Source organism: Pleurodeles waltl, chromosome 5 (genome assembly GCF_031143425.1).
Source record: "Pleurodeles waltl isolate 20211129_DDA chromosome 5, aPleWal1.hap1.20221129, whole genome shotgun sequence".
Classification (NCBI taxonomy): domain Eukaryota; kingdom Metazoa; phylum Chordata; class Amphibia; order Caudata; family Salamandridae; genus Pleurodeles; species Pleurodeles waltl.
The window spans coordinates 395,833,676-395,860,458 of NC_090444.1; positions in this window are offsets into that span (position 1 = coordinate 395,833,676).

Sequence of the window (26,783 nt, forward strand, 5' to 3'; positions counted from 1 at the left end):
AGACCACACAGATACCAAGATGTGGTTTCCTTTTGCAAGAGGCCTTTACTGTTGCTGGGCTTAGTAGTGGAACTCGATAATTCGAGTTGTAAAGTTGCAATTGCCTCTGACCAAACCTTCCTTGTTTTCTATGAGCTGTATTTTAACCCTGCTACTACGATGGCTGCAAAAGGAAGGCCTTCGGGAGAGCTGTAAATTTTGTTCAGAATCATTATGAATTTTAAAACAGAAAGACTGAACATTAGGAAATTATGGTTTCTGCGCATGCTGTTAACTATTTCTAATACGCCAAGTGAAAATCTTTCGCTGCTCTGCTTATGCAGACTTTTACCATGCAAACCTTTACCACACTATTTTTTAAATGTTAAAAAATTGTAATAAATATGCATTAACAATGAAAAATAAATATCTATATAAGCAATATTATTATAATGTGAGAAATCGTATTTAAAAAAAATATATTTTTAAGAAACAAATTCAGCTATGCACATATCCATGCAACAGAACATAATGTAACACATTGCAAGTCAAGGCAGTACATTGCAACCCAACGCAAATGTTCCCAATTTAATTTTAGCAAGCAACACAATACAAAACAATGCAACAGTATGTTAATTCCTTAAACCTTCATATATATCAACACAACACAATGCAAAATATTGCAACTTTTCACAGATTTTAAAATAAATATAAAAGAAGGAAACACATCACAACATGGCACAAATGTGTCTTAGAGCAGTTAAACAGTAATTCAGCTTTAAAAAAGAATGTCAAAAATGTGTTATATTTCACCACAAAAATAATTGTAACTTTAGTCATGTTATGCTTCAGAAAAAAAGTTAGGGGGATTTTTACAAGGAGCTTGCACTGCTGCAGCATCATTTTTTTTTTAATGCAGTGGCGGCATATACACTTCTCCAGATTTACAGAGTGACGCATTAGGCAGAATGCATCACTTTTCTTTGTCCTGCATCATTTTAACCTATGCTACTACTGGCTGTGGCAGGCAATGTTAATCATATGCACGGTAGGTGTTCCCCCTTAAAATCCCATTCAAACCTGAAACATTCATATCTACGAGCTTAGGGAAAAGTGATGCAAATTATGTGCAGAGTTCAAAATACCTGTGGATTTGAAACCCAGGTGTAAAAGTTTGCGTAATAGCACTGGTTCATACTACAGCTAGGAGCACCAAGACGACAACCATCACCACCCCACCACCATGGAGGCAGTGCAGGAGAAGGGGGCGGACATACTACCCACATTGACCTCAGGGATGAGGGGTATTCACCTATTTCAAGCTCAGGAGGGAGTCCAGTCCATTGTCAAGCTCTTGCCCAAGATTGCACCAAGGCTGCAGACAACATTGCAGAGGTGCACCAATATCCCTCTGCAGGCAGAGCTGATGGCAGTACCCAGCCATAATTTTCTACATTCCTTCCTTCCATAATCGATGCATCATAAGCCTCACACCACTGTTCCTCATGTCCCCCAACATACAGCAGAGAGAATTGAAAAATAAGCATGGCTTCTATGCCATTGCTGGATTTCCACATTTGTTGGGCGAAATGGATTGCACTCCTGTGCAACTGGTGCCTCCTGCTGCTTCATCCCACCTGTACTGCAATAGGAAGCACAAATATTCCATCAAAGTGCAGGATATAGTGGACCACCTCGGGATGTTCATGAATGTGCTGGTAAAGTAGCCTGGGAGTGCTCATGATGTATACATCTTCAGACATACCATCATAAACGAGCGCTTCCAAAATGGGAGATATGGGAATGGCCTACTGGTTGTTAAGTACATCTGCAGGACATGACTGACCTCTTGACAGTAAATCAAGTTGGATGTGTATTGTTGGGTGAATAAGACAGAGCAGAAGTAGCCGGTGTGTGCCTCATACTTGCATCAAACCAAATTTCACATGTGCAATATAACCTTCAAAGTCACACATATTAAGACTGTTGAGCCACAGTGGCCTCACGTTCAAGAGGCCTGCACTGCTGAGGCGTCTATTTCCATTGTGCTTTGGTGGAGCAGGTCTCTCAATCATATCTATGAGGCAATGCAGTTACTCTGGGTGCCCTTGCATGACCTCATAGATACCAATAAAGGCAAGGCAGTGCAAAGTGCTGTAATGCCTTACCCTACAACAAAGATGTGTTCCATGGCCCTTATGGTGGGTTAACCCATGCAACACCAATGGGATTGGGAACTTTCCCAGAATTACAAGGACCATAGAAACTGGAAATGTGTCCAAAATGTGTGCCTCCCCAGGGGAAGTGCAGCTAAGTGACTCCCTGTGCTGTACTGTGTCAACAACCCAGAAAGGAGGACATGTGTGTGTTTCAAAGTGGTGGAAGGATCCTCAGCAATACAACACTATATAAAATGTCATGTCACAATACTGTTTCAAAGGAAGGGCCTCCATTTATGTTGTCTGTGTGTCCACAGATAACTCCCATGCTCATGAGGCATGTCATGAATCAAATATTTGTGAAAGTGAGACCATCCCCAAGTCATGAGTAGCATGGGAAATTAGTCATCATATATACACACCTGCCATCTTATGCCCACTCCATTTTGTGCCACACAAACCAACTCTAACAGTCATTCAAGGGCTCTGACTGTGCAGCAAGGTACACCCTCATGCACAAAGTACAGCTCATAGGACAGTCAGCCACATGTTCACCATTCACATAATGTGCCTATCTTGATGCTATGCTGCGCAGTGGAGGCTACAAACCCAGGACACCGCATCATGTTGAAAACTATGTCCTATGCCATCCTCAATCAGTGAGGCAGTGCAATTCTGAGAATTTAACAGCTGTACTGTATAGCACAAGATTCCCACATATCTCTGCCCTTTTGTACTTTAAACATAGTGGACACAGTGCAGTGCAATGTATAGACTTTCATGTCCCACAATGACATGCACTCACTAATCTTGCCATGGCAGTAGCTAATGAACACTGCTACTCTCCTATACAAATATGTGTGAATGAATGAGACAACATCATCTGCACAGGCTAAAATATATACAATCTGAAGTATCACTTCAGAAATGCCAATATTAGTCTCAAACAAACATAATAGAGGAGTGTGAGAGAAGCGTCTCCTCAACTGCTAACTGACTCTACATACTACTAAAGATTCACCATGTTCATGGCATTGGCACTCACAAGTATTATAAATAGTGTATCATACAGGCCAGCATACTTGTATGTGTATTATAGTGTCAGTCATACCAAAAATGAAAGTGCATGTATGCCAATCAATGTCAGTACACATACACATCCCATTCTAGTTGCAAAGTGGATGAGTCATTCAGGGCACAAAACAGAATGTACATGAATGTACAATCATCATGACAATTGTCAGATTGTTCCCCTCTTGTCCTGTCAGCTGGCCAAGGATATGGTCTGCAGCCATGTATCATGATCCCATATGCACATTCCCAGATGGGTGCCCAGCAGAGCTACAACCATGTCTTTAGCAGGGTCTGGTCCTTATTGGAGCAGACATTTGGAGTCCTAAAGACACGCTTTCACTGCTTTGATATGTAGGGGGGGATTGCTCTACTACTCCCCATGGTATGTAAGATCACACTTGTCTGCAGCACTTTGCACAACATCTGTGCAGACCAATGTGCTCTGGGATGAAGGAAATGAGGGCCCTTGTGAGAATGAAGTGGAAGATGAGGACCAACACCAAAATGGAGCTTCAATTTCTGGGACACAGCAGAGAGGCCATATTGTTCACAATTTCTTTGCAGATGTGTGAGACAAGTCAAGGCCTTACAAATGTATGGACTACATGACAAAAGTGTAATAAAATGACAAATGATTCTTTAACACTACCAATGTATAAGCAATCTTACTTCCATGTTACTGTAAACAGCAACAAACTCACATCAAACATGCTAGTAATTGGCACACAACAAAGGTATGTAGCAATGTGAAACAAACAGGGCTGGACAACATCTCATAAATCCAAAACTGTGTGCATGCCATTAAGATGTGATACATGCAGGTCTGTTAGGAAGACAGACACCAAACAAAGATTGCAATGTGGCAAAGTTTGGACAGGTAATGATAATGTGTTCTGTTGCAGTACAATAACAGTCAGACATCCAAACACAATCCAAATGGTGTGCTAAAGTAAATAGTGTGCAATTACTATTTGTGTGTTGTACAGCTAGCCATTTGTATAGCTTCAGGGCTGATGCCTGTGAGATGAGGCACCTAGTATGTGCATGGGAACACAATCCAACCCATACAGTCTACAAATGATACATAAGTGTCTGCAGGCACATATTAAATCCATTGTGACAACTCACACCACACATATAAATGTAAAATACTTAACTGTGCCAGTGCACGATTGGCTACCTAAGACCAATGCTGCCAAGCTTGCCCCACTAGGCTAATATGCAAATGGACCACACAGAGATGTATCTTACCACGTTGGTGTGTTGCACTCAGATACAAACAATGGGTTCACTTCTACATTTATGTTTCATATGTGATTGTAAAAACACAACACAACGAGTTAGAATATGAAATGTGCACAGGAGCAAAGACTAAATGCAACGTGAATCCAGCCAAGGTACCATGCACTGACGCATTCCGGGTCAGAGTAGCAGAACGTGACAATACATGCACAGGTGACTATCTTATGTGACTGCATACCCACATCCTAAGTGCAAGTAACCTCACAATATAGTAACATATTCTGATGCATGCAATATCAAAAAGGTACCTCTTTAGAATAAATCAGACTTGTTTTGGCTAGCCAAGCTGGCCTCATGATCACCAAAATATAGATATGAGGTAAACAATAATGTGTATTGGCACTGTGCTGTGCAACACATATCCTTCCAGACTCAAGCCCATACAGCAGATGTGTGTGTACCACGACATGATATGGTGGTTACTGGACATGACCACCTGGTAGGTGTTGGTATGCACATATCAACATGTGTCAAATCTGCCTAGACACATCCTTTGCAAATCTAGACTGTCAATCTGTCCCCTGGATGCCACATATACTGTAGACTGGATGAACTAGCCAGTGTATATCACTCCCTGTGCAGGTAATGCATCTGCAAGACATCCTATTATAGTAATGTATACAGATATGGTTGAATGTACCACAGGCAGGTGCTGCTGCTGTGCCACTACTTTTTGACCTCAGGTGGCACAAGCCTTTTAACCATATCTGTGAGCCCATACCAAGTCACCCTGTGTGGCTTATCCTGGCCTCATAGCTATGGAGCGAATCAAAATGCCTCGATAGGCTGCCTTGATTTACTCTGTGCCCTCGGTGAGCTGCAGGGGACTTGTTGGGGGTGTGCTAGCCAACATCCATGTATATTCAGGATGACTTATGTAAATTTATGGATGTATGCATGGTGTTGTAGAAAAGGCTTATGCCTTCAACCAATCTGACATCAAGTTCAGCTATAGTTCTCTCTGCACCTTCCTGCTCCTAAACCATACATGGACTTGTTTGGTATGTTCTACATGGAGATAGAAAAGCCAAGGATGATTTTAAACTTTTCTACGTGTTGTACCTCTTCTGGGAATATGTAAATTTTAGGGCCTGCACCAGGTTTACATGAGTCAGTGAAAACCTGGGTCAGTGTCAGACTCCATGGGTGTCGCATGTGAACACCCACTGCAAGGCACAAGCAACACCTCCTTGATGCACAGTCAAGCAATGCTGTGTTTCATGCTGCCGTGCATTATGCAATGATTATGAGATCACGCATAGGCATGCATGGTGGTTTTGCATTGCAGCATCAGTATGAGTGAGAATCCTGTGCCCCCAACATTAAAAAAAGTGAGCCTCTTGTGAGCAGGACCCTTATTTAAGGGCCCCCTGAAGTCAGCCACTCAAGAACACTCAAGGCTAGATTTCATACCATTTTGTGCTATCATTGCAACACTGTTGTTGCACTTCCATGACACAAAACGCCAGTAGAGAATGCAAGTCAGGCAAGGGGCAATCTGTCATGCCCTTGTGTGGGCTCAAAATAAAGTTACTGCAATTGAGAGTTTTATGCTGCAATGCATAACATTTCATTCTGAAAGACATTCCATGGGGGGAACATGAGTGTTCCCATGCATCCACCCACAGGTTTCATGCAATCCCAGATTTCCCAAGGTTTGTACCCCAGGGATTGCATGATTTCTCCACGCATCACAGAGGATGGTGTAACTATGAGATAAATATATCTGTGACCTTGTCATTTCCTCTTTCTATGTGTGCAGTACACATAGAAAGAAGGAAATGCCCCAAGAGCTTGCTATCGTGCAGGAAAGTATCCCTTCTTGTGCAAAAAGAGGCATTTGCATGATGCATGATTTTTGCACCCATCTCATTAGCCGGATGTCACGCATCCCAGCAGATGCATCAGAAATACAGCATTGTGCCTTGTCATGCTGTTAGATGTAAGCAGAATCAAGACTCTGTGAAACTTGTAGTGCTGTTTATAGGTTTTTATTTTTTCAGATTTTTAGTCCGTGTAGATTCCCTTTTCCTAACGCTTCTACTATTTCCTTCTCTTTAAGGGATTTTTGTCCCCTGGATTACCATTCTCTGTCATGCCCCTTAAGAGAAGAAAAAGGGTTTAGGCAAGCGTTTTCCGGGTTTTAAGTGTACTACAATTTCAGATTCCTCCACCTTGTGTACAGTGTCTCTTGTGCCACCACAACTATATAGTAAGTGTCTTGAGAGAGTTAGACTAAAGCTCCTATTATCAAAGAAGCCACTTTCTGAGAGGACTTTCTGCTCAAGAAAACAAACAAAATTAACTTAGTTTTAAACAGACAAAACCGCAAATATTTGAAAGGCGTTAACTAGTCCAGTGTCCAATGAGGAAAGAATGTAGATAGGCCTGCAAGACTCATGAAGATTCATACAGCTTTCTCCAGGGATTATACTTGATTGCCTTTCCTGGTTTCGCCGTCCCTCTTCCCTGTCCATGCATTTAAACTAGCCTGCTTCTCTCCCTTACCCCTCAGCCTTTCACATACCTCAGTTAGCCACATTCCTCTTGGAGCGTGATGGGGATGTACGTTGGAACAGTGTCCTCCCTGTATGAGAAACTCGTCTCCTGGTTATTTCCTTTGGGTCGACCTCCTCTTGTCTCCTCTCATGGTGAACCAGGGACAAGAATCTTCCTGGCATCGGGTTGAATAGCAGTATGGTTGGCGCCACACCCTTCTCCACATCCCCCTTTTTTGTTATGGGAACTTCTCCTTCTTCTTTTGCGTCCTTTCTTTCCTTTGCATTTTCCTTCTGCATCCACCAACTCACGGGGCTCAAGCACACCCACTTAAAGGGCCCACAACCTCCTTCCAATTCACTCTGGGTCCGGTCATGTGACCCGCTTGAATGGTTCAGCTGCTCTGCAAGATAAAAGGAGGTGGAGAGCCTTTCCTCTTCATTGCTCATTGTTTGTTTTGCATACCTCAGCTGGAAGGACAAGGCGCAGTGTTTAGAGACAGAATTTGTCCCATCCTCCTCCACATACCGTGGTAAATTACCTCGATCCTCTCCTATACCATAATCAAGGTGCCCTGCTTCCTGTGTGAAAATTACGCATTGCCTATTTTTCCATGGAATCCTGAGAAAAAATTGCATTTGTTGAAAATTTGATGAATCTGCACGGGAAATTATGCAATGGCTCTACCATGCTGCAAGCCAGGAAGTGTGAAGTTACTTTTGCTTTCCCTCACAGTCTTTCTGTCTGTGCTTGCTGAAGGTTGTGCCTTAAGGTTGCTATAGAGTATGTAGGTGTATTTTGATCTTGTGGGAGTCTGTGATGTCCCTGTTGTGTCCCTGAAGTGTTATTCCTATATTGTAATTGTTTTTGTATTATTTTGTCATGTGTATTGTTGGATGTCTGCATTTTTAGGGTTGTGTATTGTGAGGGGTAGTTTACGGTGCTTAGGATAGTTTAGGGCTATTTGGGGTCATTTTATGTTTGAGGAGGGATATCTCTGGGAGGGACAGGGCACATAGCATGTCAGAGCAGGAGTTTAGGGGGTTCCTGTGGCTGATTACACACTATCTCCAGTAGTGGCCTGGTCTCAGCAGACTACCCAACCAAGGAGAGGAAGACAAGATGGGAGAAGGTGCAGCAGCACATGCTTTGGGTCTTCAAGGTCGAGCAGACAATGCACCAACTAAAGGATCGCTGGGCAGATGTGATCTGCTAGGAGGCTGACTACAGGAAACTAGCCCCTTCTTTGCAGTACCCCCCCCCCCACCTTTTGCCTGATATGTGATGCTAACGTGAATGACTGTATGCTGGGATCCAGTTAACCAGGCCCCAGCACCTGTGTTCTTTCCCTAAAACTATACCATTGTTCCACACTAGCACATCCCTGGATCACAGCTAAGTCCCTTGTAAAAGGTACTAGTGGTACCCAGGGCCCTGTGACAAAGGAGTATCCATAAGGGCTGGAACATATATTGTGCCAACCCAAGGGACCTCTCACCAAACACACACACACTGCCAATGCGCCTTGTGTGTGCTGGTGGAGAGAAAAAGGTAAAGTCGACATGGCATCCCCCTCAGGGTGTCATGCCCACAAACCACTGCCTATGGCATTGGTAAGTCAGCCCTCTAGAAGGCCTTACAGCCCTAAGGCAGGGTGCACTATCCCACAGGTGGGAGCATAGCGGCATTAGCCATATGCCCCTACAATGTCGAATTCCATTCTTAGACACTGTAAGTGCAGGGTGGCCATATTAAATACGTGGGCTGGGAACCATGATGGCTACACTGAATTTTGGGAAGTTTGATATCAAACTTCTCAGCACAATAAACCCACACTGATGCCAGTGTTGGAATTATTGCAAAATGCACACAGACAGCATCATATAGATACCCCCTGTATTTTACCCAATCCTTTAGTGCAAGGCTGGCCAGTCTGTGCTATTTTGCCACTAAGAGACAGATTTCTGACCCCATGGGGTGCAAGTCTTTGCGCTGTTTGAGGCCAGAAACAAAGCCTGCTCTGGGGGGAGGTGCCTACCATATCCCCGTGCAGGACCTTTAACACTTGGCAGTGAGCCTCAGAGGCTCAGGCCTCCTGTTACAATGCCGCAGAGCACTCCAGCTAGTGGAAATGCCCACCCCCTAGACAAAGCCCCACTTTTGGCAACAAGTCCGGTGGGAAACTTAGGGAAAAAAAGGAGGAGCGACCACTACAGTTAGGACCACCCCTAATGTGTCCAGAACTGAAGTGACCCCCTCCCTGCAGAATCCTCTGTCTTGGTTTGGAGTGCAAGGATCAATATGGTTATTTCTGTGTCCCCCTCCCAAGGGGAGTGGACACCAGAAGGGTGTAGTCACCCTCAGTGTCAATAGCCATTGGCTACTGCCCCCTGATCCCTGTAACACCCCTTAATTCAGGATTTAAGAGCCTCCCTGAACCCACCTCACCAGATTCCTGATGACGTCAAGAAGACAACAAGAAGAAAGAAGAAGGACTGCTAAGTTGACCCCCAGCAGATAAGACTGAAGACACCAAGTGATTTGGCCCCACAGGCCTGTCTCCAGCTTCTGACGCCTTGCTACAAAAAGGTCACGAATCCTGCAGGAACAGCAACATCTTAATAACCACAAGAGTACTGCCTGCCCACCAGAGGACCAAGATCTCCCATGGGAAGCGACCCTGTCCAGAGAGAAACTTCAGCAAAGGACTCCAGAACTCCCAGGATCAGCGATCCCTGCCCACTCCACACTCAACACCCACGGCCCATGTCCCGCTGGCCCACCAATCCAGAGCAGGTCCCCAGGCTATTCTGACCTAGTGTCCACCCTGGGTTGATGCCTCCTGGCCAACACGTCAACACCTTCAGCCTAAACCCAGAGGACCCACCTGACTGGCTGAGAACCGGATGACGATTCCTGATGCCTAAAGGTATCCCCTGTTCCCGCAGCCCCCTGGCCTTGGGGAATCCGACCAGCGGTCCAGCAATGTTCAGCAGGCGGCCCTCCTCCTTGTCCAGCCTGGGGTATTCCGGAACCGATCCCCTGGACCCAGCCTGCTGCCTCTTTTTGACCCCTGGGGTCCCCTTATTGAAAGCATTGGGAGCCTGATGCTGTGTTTGCACCCTGCACCTGACTGCCCCTGTGCTGTTGAAGGTGTGTGTTTGGTGCTGATGTGCCCCCCCCCGCCCCAGTGCTCACCTAAACACCCCATTTTTAATCTTGCATCATCTTTGCCCTCTGCACCCAGCCAGCCCTGTGTTGCTGGTGGTGGGTGTTTGTGGTTAACTTGAACCCAAACCTGTGGACATCCTAACTCCTTAAGACTGGAATTGTAAGTCTTATACTTACCTCAAAACTGTATTAACTTTTCTTCCCACAAGAACTGTCTCTGAAAATTGCAGTGTCAACTTTTAAACAGATATTTGCTATTTTCTTGAAAACTGTTAAACTTGCCAAATTGAAACAAAGTGGTGATGATACCTATATATGATACTTACTTGCAAATGTAATTACCTGCAAACTGAATCTTGTGGTTCTAGAAATAAAGTAACAAAGTATATTTTTGCTATAAAAAACCCATTGGCCTGTAGTTAGTCATTTAGTGTGTGCTTCCTTTATTGCCTGCATGTGTACAACAAATGCTTTGCAGTACTCTCTGATAAGCCTAACTGCTCAACCACACTACCACAAAAGAAAGCATTAGTATTATCTACTATAGCCTCTGTTAAGCCTCTGGTGAACTCCTGGACTCTGCGCACACTATGGCCCTGATTAATACTTTTTGGTGCAAAACTGCACTAGCGCAGTTTTGCACCAAACAGTTTAGCACCGGCTTGCACCATTTCTGAGCTTCAGCCAGGCACCATATTTATGGAACTGTGCAAGCCGGTGCAAAGGGTAGGCTAGCGTGAAAAAAAAAATGATGTTAGCTGGGTTGGGCTGGCGGCATGGAAGAAGAGGGGTTTGCACAAAAAAATGACGTTAGGCAGGTTAGAGTAAAAAACAATTACTCTAACCAGCCTAGTGTCATTTTCTGACGCACAACCATCCATACCACATGGAGTCATTCCCACCACCCCAATAGCCAGCACAAGGGACCAGGGTCCCCTGGGCAAGGATATTGCAACCAGTGGCATGTAGGGGGACCACTTCAGGGCCCCTAATAGCACTTAAAAAAAAAAAACTTACCTGTACTTACCTATACTTACCTGGGATGGGGTCCCCCATCCTCCGCTGTCCCTCTGGTTTGGGTGGGGGTGTCCCTGGGGCCTGGGGAGGGCTTATTCCATGCTGTTCCACCATGGAAATAGGCCCACAGGTCCCCTAATGCCTGCCATGACCACAGTGTTAAATTATGGTGCAAAGCAAGCTTTGCACCATTATTTGACCCCTCCTCCCCATGCATGATTTTAGCATGGGGATAAATATGGCGCTAAGGCCATAGAGTCATTTTTTGCAGGGGAACGCCTACTTTGCATCTCATTGACACAAAGTAGGTTTCCACGTCCACAAAATGACTTTAGCTCCATAAATTTGGCGCTAGACGGGTCTAGCATCAAAGTATAAATATGGAGTTAGTTGTGTTCTGAATTTGCATTAAAAAATTATGCAAATTTGAGGCAAAACAAGTATAAATATGCCCCAATATCTCATTTTGATATAGTATATACAGAGCCAGTTTCCTACACTGATCTTGATCACGTTGGTGTCAAAGTGGGTGGAGATGTTGGTAAGTACACATATGCTGTGAGTTCTTCACTGTATGTCCTTTGCTAATATATGATTTGTATCCAATGACTCTGTGGGTCACATATGTTATAGGGTCAAAAGGCAATACCTCCGCCAAACTTTGCTGAAAAGCCAAAGCATGCAACAGAGGAGTTTTAACAGTGGACTCGAATTAGCCCACACAGACCAGGTAGTGCATGCCCACCCCAGAGGTGCTTCTTGCCTCACAAGCACTGGAAAGGTAGTGTGTTATCTGGCATTTCCACATTATTACTGACACACGAATGTGTGTGCCAAACTCTGTGGGCCTCATTTCCTAATATATGGTGCAGGGCAGTTCAACACGGCTTCTTGCTACACTGTCCTGCATCAAACGGAAAGGGCAGGACTGGCCTGTATTAATGACATGTGTGGCATTCCAGTCCTTTCTGCCTGTGCAGGTGCCCCCATCGGTGCCTTTGGCAAACACAGGCACCCTGGAACTATGATGCAAGGGAGTCTGCAATGTTTCACATAATTGTTTTCGTACAGGGAGGGGCAACTTCCTGCACAAAAACAATCAATTAGGGCGTTTTCCTTTGTCTATCTGTTCTGCAGAATGCAGCACACAATCAATACTGAAAAAAACAAGCATAAATTAAGATGTTCCTCCTTGTTAAGCCTCCCATGGAGAGGCATGCAGTAATGATTGCCTTCCCAGCTGTACGTATTGTTGCAAATCTGGGAAGGTGTCAAAACCCATGGGTGTTGCTTTGGAAAAGCGAACGCAATGCACATGGACTGCCTCCTTAATGTAGAGTAAAGCTATGCAGTGCTTTGAACTGCCTTGCTTTACTCCATATCTATGAAGCCACACCAAGCCACACAGGGTGGCTTTGCATGGGGTCGTAGATATGATTGAGAGGACTAAGCCACTGGTGCAGTTAATAAAAATGATGCTCTAGTGGTGTAGACCTCTTGTAAATGATGCCCAATTCCAAATGTCCGACAGGCTGTTTCGGTGACATCTGAACATTTCTCGTACATGTTGGTTTTCAGACCATCACAATACATCAGTGTGTCTCTGTGTGCCTCTAGAGGGAATGTATGCATAATGTCTATTTACTGTACATCATTGCCAGGTATTGAGCTCAGTGAAGCCAGGGAACAAGCATGGCTACTGTCTGGTGTTTATAGCACTAACATAGACATATGAATATATGAGAAAGGCACAGCTAATGTAGCACCGTGCAGAGAGTTGTATCAAATCATTAGGTTCACAGACCCATGAAAGGCAGGCACCCTTGTGTCACTTTGAAAGTAGTGATGTATTTGTATTTGGGCACCAGATGCATGATTAGGCACATCATATCTGTGTACACTTCACCCTGCCTTACCTATGTGTATCATTAAGCCATGCCAACTGTGCCATATGCTTCATGATCAACATGCAGACTTACATATCAAATTGCTAATTCAATATACTGTGCTTCTCATGTCCACAGTGTATGTGTTCTACACTCACAGTGCAATGTACCATGTTATGTCTTGTAGGTGGACCAACACCATATACAACGCGTGAGGTGGAGAGCTTCAGGGAACTAGATGCTACCAGTGTGTATCATCCTGAACGGTTAACGTGTTGTGCAAGGATTGTGTGTGATATTGGATAATGTTTGCATGGTCAATGGGCATCCCAGTTCCAGGGGAATAATAAATTCCAGACATGGTACATTATAAATAAAATTTGTCAAAGTTGAACATGCATTAGCTTCTGACTGTTGTCAAGGTGGATGTATTGCCAGTCTCTGCAGGCCCACATGATAGATGGGCTGACAGAGGATCCATGATCTAAGTGGCATAGGCCCTCATTATGACATAGGCGGTAAAAGTCACCTACTTCCACGGCGACGGCCGCCAAAAGACCGTGGCCCTGGCTACAGCCAACCTCCATATTGTGACCGTAGAAGGCTGGCAGAATTCTAGCTACGGTCATGGTGGCGGACGGCGGTAAGGTGGCGCTTCTGCCAGCAGCAGCGCCATGCCAGTAGACTGCCGCCGACTGTATCATGATCCATGATATGGCCTGGCAGTGTTCTGCTGGCGGACGCTGTTACTGGCAGCAGCACCCCGTCCCGTCTCCTGCTGGAGACAGGGGAGGGGGTGTTGTGTGTGTGTGGTGGGGTGTGTGTGTAAGTTTCTGTGTGCGTGCATGTGGGTGTGGGGCATGTGAAATACATATGTGCATGAATGGATGCGAGTGTGAGTTTATGCTGTGATGTGTGAATACGTGTGTGCTTGTATGTATGTCAGTGTGTGTGGATGTGTGTGTGCAATGATGTATGCATGCGTGGGTGAATGTGGGTATGTGTGTGTGTCTGTCTATGCGTGTAGGTGTGTGTATGTCGGAAGGGAGAGGGGAGGGGAAGGTGGAGGGGGAGGAGGACGGGAGAGACCCCTATCAGTGCCAGAGAAGGAATTCCCTGGCACTGATAGTGCCTGCTGCCATGGTTTCCAGTGGGCAGCCTAGTGACGGCCACGGGGCTGGAGACTGTAGCCTCCAGCCCAGTGGTCATCCCCGCCGTGGCAGTCGGTGTGGTACATTGGCAGTTTGGCTTTTGCCAAACCGCCAATGTCATAATATGGCGGTATGTACTGCCAACCTGTTGGTGGTACTACCGCCACTATAACACCGACCGCCGGGGTCATAATGACCCCCATAGTGTGTTAGAGTATGTGATAATGGATTCATAGGTTAACATGGATGGGGTGACAAACCTACCAAATGCATGCCAGAGGCACATTACTACTGTAGTCATTCACATTGCATTCTATGTCCTTTTTGTATGGCTAGTCCACACAGGACATGAGAATTCACACCTCAGTTAAGACAGGAAATGTAGCAGGCCCAGATGGCAGCATTCCACACATGCAATTAAAGGCTTCACTCATGTTATCTAATGGCCCATTTTCAATATTGGATAAATAAGAATACCTTTGCACTGTCTTCTTAACAGAAAATTCAAGGTGTGTTTGACCAGAGGCATGTCTGCACAGCATAGTCCTCTAACAGTCCTTTACACAATGCACCTTCTGGTGGTGTTACCTATGACAGCTTGCCAACAAATTCTCACCCAGGCTTACACTTTGGCTAACACTTGCTACTTACACCACAAGATATGTGTGCAGATGAGATGTACAGCTTGCACGCACACATTCATCACATGGATATGCTGAGTGGTGATGTGCAGCAAGGTGACATTAATTGCTGACATGTAAGCATAGACAGTAGGCTATGTAGAGGGACACATACTATTACCTTGCCTGTATGTGATTAGAGAAGGTATGGTCTACCAAGGATTTACATTAGTCAATACAGATGTTTCCAGCATCTCTGTTTGATCTGAGTTAGCTAGCTAGCCTCCATTCATATTTACAAAACTAGCGACATGGTAACTCTATATAGCAATGTGTCCAGAGATGTGTCCTTGCCATATCAGGGACACAGGGCCTAATTATGTTTTTGACAGGTGCAAAGGCTGCCTGCCAGACCCTTTGGGTCGGAAGACCGTCACTCCAGTCTTCACCCGGCTAGTCCTTTTATGAGATTCCCGCTGGTCCAGTGGGAAACTCACCACGACATTGACGCCGGCTCATAATCGAGCCGGCGGCAATGTTGCGGTGCATCGCGTGCACCCAGGAAATTGTTCAACCTTTGAACAGGTTATGGTGAAGGACATGTCTGACCTAAAACTACGGGTCACAGTCCTTGAGCACAAGGTGGACTCTGCGATTTGGTTGTTACAAACAGGCTGTGGACTGGATTCCAGCAAAATTATACGCCACAGGGACCCTTTCGGCCCTTCCCCATGTTTTAGTTTTTGCTTTCAATATACTGTTTTTATAGCACAGTTTAGGAATAGTGTAGACATAGGCTAGGTAGAGCAGGTTTAATATTTTTAGGTGGGGGACATAGTCTGGCCATGAACAAAGATGGGCGCTTAATGGAAAAGCTCCATGCGCCGGGGTGGCGAAGCAGAGGCCAGCAGAGTGGTCCTGGCCATGCGAGCATCAACAAACATTGCCTTTCCCCCCCTGTGCAGCAGGGGGAGGCAGGATCATGGTGCAGACCACGGCACTCTGCCGACTGCCCACCTGCCAACATGCCGCAAGAGTGGCAGCTTCCCAGGCCCGAAGCAGCAGCTCACAGTAATGCCACTGCCCATTAGCCTCTTGCTTGACTGAGACAATGGCTCTCCATGCTGTGCGCCTACCAAGGGCTGGCACCTCTCCACCCCAGTGGTACTTCTCCCTTAATTTACACACACCCTGGCACAATGCTAGCTGCAAGGTACTTGGCTTCTCTACATCTTTCCTCTTCCTGAATGCATAATGTGTGGCAATGCCCTACACCTGCATTCCTGCCTGCATCTCAGTTCAGCTCTATGCGATCTTCTCCACTGCCCCACCACTCACTTCTCATCAAGGCGGCCGATAAGCAGAGGGGGGTAGAGAGAAGACAGAGCAGACAAGTGAGACCAACAAGGCTGTCCAGATCTGCTGCAATTCTACTGCACCCCAAAACAGTATGTAGAACCGCAGATGGGAGAGCCTGAAGTGAAATGAAGTGGAAACCGTTATGCCTCACAACAGTTCACCCAAGCTATTGCCTAATGACAGTCCTGCCTGTTGAGCATCCTGGCTCCTGAGGTCCCCTACCCTGCTTGAGGCTCTATACCCATTACCAGCCCACTGAGCTAAAGGGCAGGACCACGTGCAACCTCTCTGTCTCTCACTGCCCAAACTGGGTGAACAGCCTATCCTCCTCAATGCCACCCTCGTAGGTGGCCTTACTTTACCTTAAGTCATCAAACTACCATTTGTCTAATCTCCAGGGCTTATTTCCATGTTGGACCCCCCCTCACTAGCCCTTCTCTGAAGCATTGAGGCCCCTTCTGTGACTCCACCAACCCTGCCTCCCACACCTGCCTGTTCTCCTTGATGCCCTTCCTCGAGGAGTCAGAGTGACCTCCACTAACAATCCGACCCTCCCTTCTGACATCCTTGGGGAGTGAGGGAAACCCGGAACTCCCCAACCCAGAAGGCCCACCAACTATTAGGCAGACCTTACCCCATCAGAGGAACCTGTCACTGCCAGATACACGGGCACCCACCTGCAATCCTGCAGGGCCCCACACGGGGTCTCATAGACTTCAGCTTTGTAACTGCCCTCTGGCAAATCTTCTCTTAAACCGCTTTTCTCAGAGGCCGTCTCCCAGCACCGCACCATGACTGCCCCACTACCCAATACTGACTAAGTGGAAAAACCACACTCCCAGGCCACAGCAGGACTCGACCATGAACTGCATAAAATAGGAGGTTACAGCGGTCAGCTGATGAATGGAAAGCGTGGACTCCAAGGTCACAGAGCTAGGAACTGAAATCAAATCCATCTGCTCAGTGATCGTAGGCTTTCAAGACAGTGTGGAGAGGGTAGAGCTGTGATTGGGGACCATTGAAGACCCCCTCATACCAGATAGGAATCAGGAATTTACTCTACTGAGGAACAAACTTATGGACCTAGAGGACAAGAGTCAGAGAGACAATGTTCACTTTTTCGGCTTCCCGTAACACACAGAGGGGGCAGATGTCAAGGACTTCCTCAAGAGCACACTGTCCATGCTCACAGGCCTTACATTTACCCCAACGAAGATCCAACATGCACACCGCATGGTCCCAGCAAGACAAGAAACATCAGGTGCCCTTTGACAACCTGCTTCGTCCACCATGAACAGGCACAGCAGCTACTCAGAGTGGCCTGATCCCACAGCTCATACTACTATGAGGGGCATGAGATTTGCATTGCTGCAGACTTCTCACGTGAGAACAACGATAAGAGGAAGTCATTCTTGGCCCCCCAGCCCCAACTTCAGAAACTTGACATCAAATTTAGCCTATTTAAACCTGCCTGTATGTGGATCATGAAGGATGGCAGATCCGGGGACTTCCTTGACCTAGATGCCCTACGCCATTTCTTGGAAGACCTCACTGCTCACATCATGGACCATGCCCCCCCTAGACAACCAACTAGACTCCTGCCCTAAGGCCTCCCCCCTACCATTGCTTCAGGATGCCACTGGCGATCTGAAAGGAGCCGTCATATGCGCAGAGGTATGCAGTGTCCACCCCGTTCTCAGGATGACAGAAATCTAGCCCTCAAGGTGGTAGCAGCGATCACCCAGGACCAGGGTTGTGACAAATCTCGCTCCCCGCTGAAACCTCCCCAGTCTGGAGACTGGGATCTACCTCCTGGTACTGTCATGCCAGGCCTCCAGGCCCCCTTCCCCTACCTGCCTTACACTAAACTATGTGGAAATGGACACAAATCCTGGCAACCCCTGGCTCCTTGTCAATGAACGGTTAAGTATAACACTTGCACCTGCCTGTTTGTCCCTGAGACTACTTATGTTGTTAAATGTTATTGCTTGCCCCTCACTAGCCGCAATATATTTCAATACTTAATTGCAAATGCTCCAAAGGTTCCCAATACTGCATTACACCCCGGTTGCACTGCCTTCACTTACCGCTAGTATGCATGCCTATGTATCGCTCTGTGAGGGCTATTGATATTTACTCCATTGGGGCTGTTTCCGCCACACTCATTTCATACAGTGCAGGGCTGCACCTACAAACCAGTGTCCACCCTATGCACTGTCACACCCAGGCTTCCCTTCCACTCACCATTTACCCAGTGACCTATGACCTGCTGCTCCTCACCATGCCTTGCACGCCCCCTCTTGCCTGCTTCGCCCCTCCACAAACCCTGACTTCATCACTCCCCCTGGCAGGATCGAGGTGCCTGTCTGTTGTAGACCATCCATAGCACACTGATGGACATCTCACCGCCTTCCTTCCACAATGCACTATTGACCACCACCACTGGATCATGAGGCAGAATACACCCAGCTAGACACAGATTCAACGCAGTCCTCCACTGTCATCCTCAAATCTCGGTGTAAGTGTCCACCCCCAACACTCTTCTGTGGCACCCCCAGCATGCTGGTGCTACAAGATTAGACCCATGGTTAACAGAACTAGTAGCTTCCTGGGGCCCACTCAGGCCCACTTCAGCCTAAGAGTCAGATTACTCTCCTTACTGCAACACTGGGCAGTTTTGCCCCCACACCAATCCCTCCCCTCACTCTACTTTCCCCTTTCCCCTTATGCCCCACACTTTGGGCCATATTTATACTTTTTGACACAAAACTGCGCTAACGCAGTTTTGCGTCAAAAAAATTAGCGCCGGCTAACGCCATTCTGAAGCACCATGCAGGCGCCGTATTTATTCAATGACGTTAGCCGCCGTTAGCCACCGGCGCTGCCTGGTGTGCGCGTAAAAAAACAACGTACACCAGGCAGCGCCGGCGTAGGGGGATATGGGGCTTGGGCGTCAAGAAATGGGGCAAGTCAGGTTGAGGCAATTTTTTCGCCTCAACCCGATTTGCGCCATTTTTTTCGACTCCCAACCCCCATAGAAATTACTCCTGTCTTAGCAAAGACAGGAGTCATGCCCCCTTGCCCAATGGCCATGCCCAGGGGACTTATGTCCCCTGGGCATGGTCATTGGGCATAGTGGCATGTAGGGGGGCACAAATCAGGCCCCCCTATGCCACAAAAAAAAAAAAAAAACACTTACCTGAACTTGAACTTACCTTAATGTCCCTGGGATGGGTCCCTCCAGCCTTGGGTGTCCTCCTGGGGTGGGCAAGGGTGACAGGGGGTGTCCCTGGGGGCATGGGAGGGCACCTCTGGGCTCCTTCAGAGCCCACAGGTCCCTTAACGCCTGCCTTTTGCAGGTGCTAAAAAACGGCGCAAAAGCGGCCGTACGTCATTTTTTTTGACCCGCCCACTCCCGGGCGTGAATTTTGCCCGGGAGTATAAATCCGACGCACATGCCTCGGAGTCGATTTTTTAGACGTGAACGCCTACCTTGCATCTCATTAACGCAAAATAGGTGTCCACGCTAAAAAATGACGCAAACTCCATGGACTTTGGCGCTATACGCGTCTAACGCCAAAGTATAAATATGGAGTTCGTTTTGCGTCGAAATTGTGTAAAAAAAAAACGACGCAATTCCGGCGCAAACGGAGTATAAATATGCCCCTTTGTCTCTCTCTCCCTACACCTGCCTAACACCACTTCCTTGCATTAAAAGTCCTGCAACCCAGCGCCTTTGCCCTCGACTACACATCATACTGCCAGCCAGCCTGACAGCATCTGCCTCCTCCCTACTGGTCACCTCATAATGTCAATGGCCTAACACACTACATAAAGCACAAGAAGGTGCTCTCTTATTTGGAATCCAAAAGCCTGGATGCGGCTGTGCTGCAAGAGAGCCATCTCTCACACTCAGAGTCTGATAAACTGCTACAGGACCGGGTGGGACAAGTGTTTCACAGCAGCAGCCCAGAGACAACTGTATCCAGGTGCTGCCCCCTCAGAAAATGCGGCATCATGATCCTCATTTGAAAGTCCCTACCCGTCACTGTCCTGAAGTGCTGATCTGACCCGGACCGATGCTACATCTTTGCAAGACTGAAAATTGGGGACTGGACACTGTGTGTTGGCTCGTCTACACTCCCACGAGCTTCAAGCATCCATTCTCCTCCCAACTCAATCACCTCCTCACAAAAATCAGCGTCTCTCACCTTCTTATTGGAGGCAGCTGGAACCTGGTGGAGAACATGGTGCCAGACCACATGGGTCACCTAGACACCGTAAACAAAGCTGACAGAACCCTCCTTTATGACATGATCTCTGATCACAGCTTGGTTGATCACTGGCGACTCTCCCTCGGATAGGGGATACATTTTCTTATCCACAGTACACAACACCCAATCCAGGCTAGACTACTTCCTGCTTTCCCACCAGAAGGCAGCCCTCATCCAGGAATCACAAATCCTAGAAGTGGCATTGTTTGACCACTTCCCAGCCTTGCTAACATTAGACATGGGCTCCCCAGGCACAAAACCATGATGCCTGAGCATGGCGGATTATCACACCCCTCAGGGCAAAAAACAACTCTGCTCCCACATCTCCTCATACCTATCTGACAACAAGGTCTTTGTTTCCACCACAGCCTTCTATGTGCAGCAGCAGAGGCCCCCCATACGCGGACAACTTATGAAAAATTCGGCCCTAGATAATAAAAGGCAGGCAGTCCAGCAGAAAGATCTACAGGCAGATATTGTGTCCCTCACATTCCTATACACTACAAAACCCTCCTCTCACACCCTCTGCCAGCTGGAAAAGGCTCACATGGACCTTAATATCCTGTTCACCACCAAGACTGAATATGAACTCCAGAGGCTCAAGAACTGCCACTATGAACAGAGTGAGAATGTGGGATGCCTCCTAGCAGCACAAGTGCAACAACATGAAGCAGCACTCACTATCGCTGCCATATGATCTGCAGATGGCTTGCTATTCTTAAGTCCATAAGATGTAGTGAACTAATCCTCCGCCTTCTACCGGATGCTTTACACACTGGAGGTGGCAGCAGAACCTACCCACTTGGAGGCCTTTTATGATAGAATCCACCTTCTGTGGCTTAATGACTCAGGAAGAGCCCTATTGGATGGGGAAATCAGCAAGAATGAAATTGTGCAAGTCATTTCCTGCCTCCCCTACCATAAAGCTCCCTGGGAGGATGGCTTCCCTGTGGAGTTTTATAAATAGACAGGTGGTGATATAGTCTACACTCTTTATGATGCCTTTCACAAAGCAAACTGTCAGGCTCCCTTGGCTCTATCTTCAGGCAGTGATAGCGGTCCTTCCCAAGCAAGGAAAGGAATCACTCCTCTGTGGCATCTATAGGCCTATAACACTACTCAATGGGATATCAAAATACTTGCCGGTGTCCTTTCAGCCCGTCTTCGCAGGGTGATCCCAACCTTGACCCATCATACGTAGGTGGGTATTGTTCCAGGACACTCCTCAAGAAATCACCTCCAAACCCTTGTGCACACTCAATGGGCCACAAGGGATCTTCAGGGTGAGGTGCTTGCCCTCTTTCTGGACGCCAACAAGGCTTTAGACCAGCTAGAGTGGGGCAACCTCTTTGCGACCCTGTGACATTTCAGCTTGGAGGAAGGGTTCATCTCCAAGGTCTGCTGGCTCTATGACTCCCCCACAGCTCAGGTCAACTGTGGCAGCTTCCTGTCAGGACCATTTTGGAACAGAGGCAGGACCCAGCAGAGTTGCCCGCTGTCACCCCTGTTGTTCCTTTTGGTGATGGAACCCCTCGCATCCACCATACGTCAATCCCTGCTACTCTCAGGTGTCCCTATCCAAGAAGGATCCTCAAAGATGTATCTGTATGCAGGTGACGTACTGTTCATCCTCATAGATCTACTGTGATTCCTCCCAGCCCTGCAAGACATCATTGCTGGCTTTGCAGCACTCTCAGGGTACTGGGTAAACTGGGAGAAAAGTGAAGCTCTCCCCCTCTCACAAACAATCCCTTGCACAGCAATAGCTGGACACCCATTTCGTTGGATGGAAAACATTGAGACTTAAATTCCAAGGGGTCTATATAAACAGTGGCCTGGAACGCATGATAGCAGACAACATAGATCCCTTGATAGCCAGCTTGAAACTCAACTTGGATAAATGGTTTCACCTTGGACTTTCTATGTGGGGGAGAGTACAGGCAGTCTGAATGGTGACCCTACCATGGTTCACCTACGTACTAGACATGCATATACTGTACCTTCTGACCCTGCTAAGATCAGTGGATGCTGGCTTATGCTCTTTTGTTGGGGGTCCAACCCCTTTTGGCCAGCCCGGTCTAAACTCCTGGCACACCGCTCAAGTGGGTGTATGGGCCTTCCCTCAGATGAGCATTAGGCTCTTGCCATGCACTTATCTCAGCTGGCTTACATTGTCCCCGGTACACCAGACTCCTCCCCCTTGTGGGAAGCAGCAGAGAGCTCCATACTGGCCTGTGTGAAAGACCTGTAACTAATTTACAGGCACCAGGGACACCAGACGCACCCCACCAGCCCGATTATACAAGCCATGCTGAATTCAATCAACTTTGTCGAGCCCACCATCTCCTCTACCGTTATGAGGGAACTCAGCCCTCTGCATAGCGGGAAGGGCTCTGGACTGGGGCAAGTTGCGAACAGCAGGCATCACCAGCATGCATCAGGTCTTGGGTGGAGGTGATCTCAAACCCTTTGCAACACGCCAGGAGGAATTCGGATTACTCCCATAACAGGAATGGGGATATCTCTATCTCCAGCACTGCCTCTGGCAATGTCTGGGCCTGCAAACTTTGACCCAACCTCCCTGGTAAAATCCTATCTTAGAACATGGGATATTTTTCGTAGAGCCATGTCTGGGTTTTACGGTTTAATAAGTCAACATCTCTTCTCTCTCCCCCTCCTTGTTAACCTTCGCCCAAAATGGCAGACCCGGTTGCAAATGGTCTTTGAAGAGGAAGATTGGGCTGACCTCCTAGAGGCATTTGACAGAGGGACATGGGAGGCACACCTGAAGTTTTGCCTCTTCAAGACTCTACACGACTGGCACTGGAGCACTCTGAGGCTGTGGGCAGTGGGCCTATTGCCCCACTCCTCTTGCTGGTACTTCCCCAAGGACCGTTGTGACCTATTGCATACATTCTGCAAGTGCCCCTTGAACAGCCTCTCTGGAACATGGAGGGGTTCACGTTGCATGAGACACTGCCGCTCAGGACACCCCTTCCCTGCACCCTGCTCATTCTACACAACACAGAAAATTCCGGTCCTCTCCCACCCTCAATGCCATTGTTTGCACATAGCCCTCAACACCACAAAAATATGTATCCTTCACCACTGGTACTCCCCTAAACTCCATACCCATGAGGTATGGCTGCCGGCAATGTACCAGGTGTCCTCCTATGAGCATATCATCTATGCTCTCCAAGATAGAGCATACGCCTTTCTCCAAATGTGGTTCCCCTTCCTACCGTCCCGACCCCACTCCTGCTTGCACTATGTCCTGGATCAGGAGTGCAACATCTGCCTACCTCCTCACTCTAAATGACATAACAGCAGGCCACACAATGACATACCCCAGGGCCAGGATGAAAGACCACTCCACCCTCTAATTGCCTGTACTAGTACTATTCCTCCCCTCCCGCCGCCCTTTCCTGTCCACTGTGCCACTCACCTTGTTCCCCCACCACCACCCTTTACAGTATACAGATTATCCCTTATCCCTTAGCCAAACACGCACCCAATACAAATCACACTATAAATGCCAGATCGACCCACATACCCCTGCTTACATCTTGCCAATGCATATACATTGTGATGCAGTATGGGGCAATGTCTCACCTCACCCTCTCCCTGACATCCTGGTCCTCTTTGCTTGGTTTTATTATTGTACTCATATGACCTGTTTCCCTCTGTCTTCCTCAATTAAGAAATTAAAGCAAAAAAAAATATTTTAGGGGATATTTTGTTTGGGGGGGGGGTTCTAGGAGTGTGTAGGGTATTTAGTGGGTGTGGGGTTGATGTGTAAGAAATATGTTTTATGAAAATAAAATCCAGAAAATTATGAAAAGAATATCTTTGTTAAGGTTTATATGTTTTGATAGTTTGTGCATAGGGGTAGTTAATGTTGTTTTTGTATGAAGATGTGTATTAAGGGGTTGCGATTTGATGTTCAACATGTTGTGTTATATGTGTAAATTATAATATGTTAAGATAAGGTAGTTTTAGATGTGTTTAGTATACAGTAGTGTAGTTTAGGCTAGATAGCTAGGTTAGTGCAGGTCAGATAGTTTTAGGTAGGATAAGTTTTATAATTATGATAAATATAATTATTTTCTACATATAAATCTACGTCATGATTTACTATGTATGAGGAATTATATCTGCCTAGGTTATGTTAAGTACTTGCAGTTTGTTTTGCTTGCAATGTGGGAAGAACTGTGTGACTAGGTGAAAGATCAATGGAGAGGAATCCGTCAGGTTGGTCATGGAATCACATAGGGGATCAGCAAACATAGTTGTGCACTGTAGTTGGCACTCTCAATGTGAATGGATAGACAGGACAAAACAGATATTCAAATTGTGTTGCTCTCTGTGGGTAAGTCATGCAACAAGCTTTGGAGGAAGGAGATGCAGGGTCACACATTGATGCCAGTCCCTTGCATTATTTGCTTGTCACAGCAGTGTTGTTTGCTGGCTAATATTCATGCATGGACCCTCCAATAGTGGTTTGTCTTCGTTCACCATTAACATTGACTGCATGCTACTTGTTGCTCTTCATGCTTGTGACCCTGAGTAACTACTTGCTAGTCTATATACACATAGAGTTCATCTGATATATTTCCCTTAGCCTGTGTAGCTTTGTTCATGGCTCATTAAACACATGTCCCTTTGGGGAGTAGTTGGTGCCTCACACAATCTCCTATGGTCTATTTAGTCCAAACTCCAACAGAAATACAACACACAGGTTGAACTCAGTGCATGTATCTGCATGTGCAAAACTTTGTAGGATCACAAGCACTGTTCTTACGGCAACAGCTCTAGAAGTTTGTTTGAACCATCGAATGTCTAGACAGAATTTATTGGGGATACACTGCATGTGACCTGTGGAGGAGGGGAGTGAGTAAGGGAATTTATAAATTGCCACTTGGGAAGATAGGCCACATAGACAGTCCATAAATGGGTGAGATCAACAGATGGGTCAGCAAATTGAGGACAGTACCAGTTGGGAAGTACAGTGGCATGGTCATCAGCACTGGGCAATGGAGGAACTGGCATTTTGGAACAAAGACATTTTATTGGGCAGTCTTATGCTGGAAACAAGTGAAGTCCATATCTTCCTTCCTGTGAGGGGGTATTGTAGGTGCTGGAGGTGACAGAGGCACACACAAATCAGGGGCTGAAGATGTGGAGCCCCAGTCCGCAGCAGCATTTCTTTGTGGCAACAAGTGAGGCAGCACTGCACTGAGAAGGGCCTGCACTTTTGCCAGCACTGCACCAATATCGCGGTGGTAGGCACCCATAGTGGTGATGTATGTGTCCTGCTTCCTCTCCATGGACTCCAGGATGTTGCCCCCAGTTGTTTGGCAACCTTGCTTGTGCCACTTTGGCAGGACATTTGTTTGTGCTTCTGCCTCATGATTGCAGTGATATCAGCCAGAGATTGTTCAAGCCCTCAGAGTGGAGGGTAGATGCTTCCTATAATGACTGAGGTGTCCTTATTGGGACTGAGGTACCTATGGACTGCCTCTCGGATGCCCTCCACAGTCTCCATCCCTACCTACACCACATCTAACATCCCCCATTGGAGCCCTACCGCATGATGTTAGAATTATACTTGGGGGTCCTCAGATTTCAGGGCCTGAGGAGTGCTGACAGGTGGTGTTTTTTGGGCGCTGGGAGAACCAAAAAAACTGTTGGCCCTTACAGCAACACAAGATGGTGTTTCAAAGGAGGCCAGAATTTGAACGAGGGTGTCTTGGTCAAGTGTTGGCAGACTGTCATCCTCAGCCAGATCGTCATCCTAGACAGGCAGATGCTCAGAGGGTATAGGTATATTCTCTACAATGAGATAGAGAAATGTTAATGGTGTCCTATGCTAGATGTTGACATGAGTAGTCTCATTGACTATCTCACTTGCTAATATTTGCCTTTTGATTCATCATTGAGATGTAGGACGTCTGTTATATGGAGGTATAGAGTCTAAGGACATGAGTTAGATCCTGATGGAAGGATTACTCCATCACAGACAGCGGATATCCCATTTGCCGTATTACGATCTCCATAGAATCTTATGGGATTGTAATACAGCAGACGGGATATCCATCACATTTGTGACAGAGTAATTCCCTCCGCCCGGATCTAAATCAGGCCCTAAGTTGCACTGTAGTTGCCTTTCTTATGCCAGTATAGCTGAATTCTTCACACCACTGTCTTTTTGTCTCATGACACATATTGCAATATAGTTACATAGATCACTGGGCCTGCCATTCCTGGATTTATGGGAAAAGGGCAGGTCCAC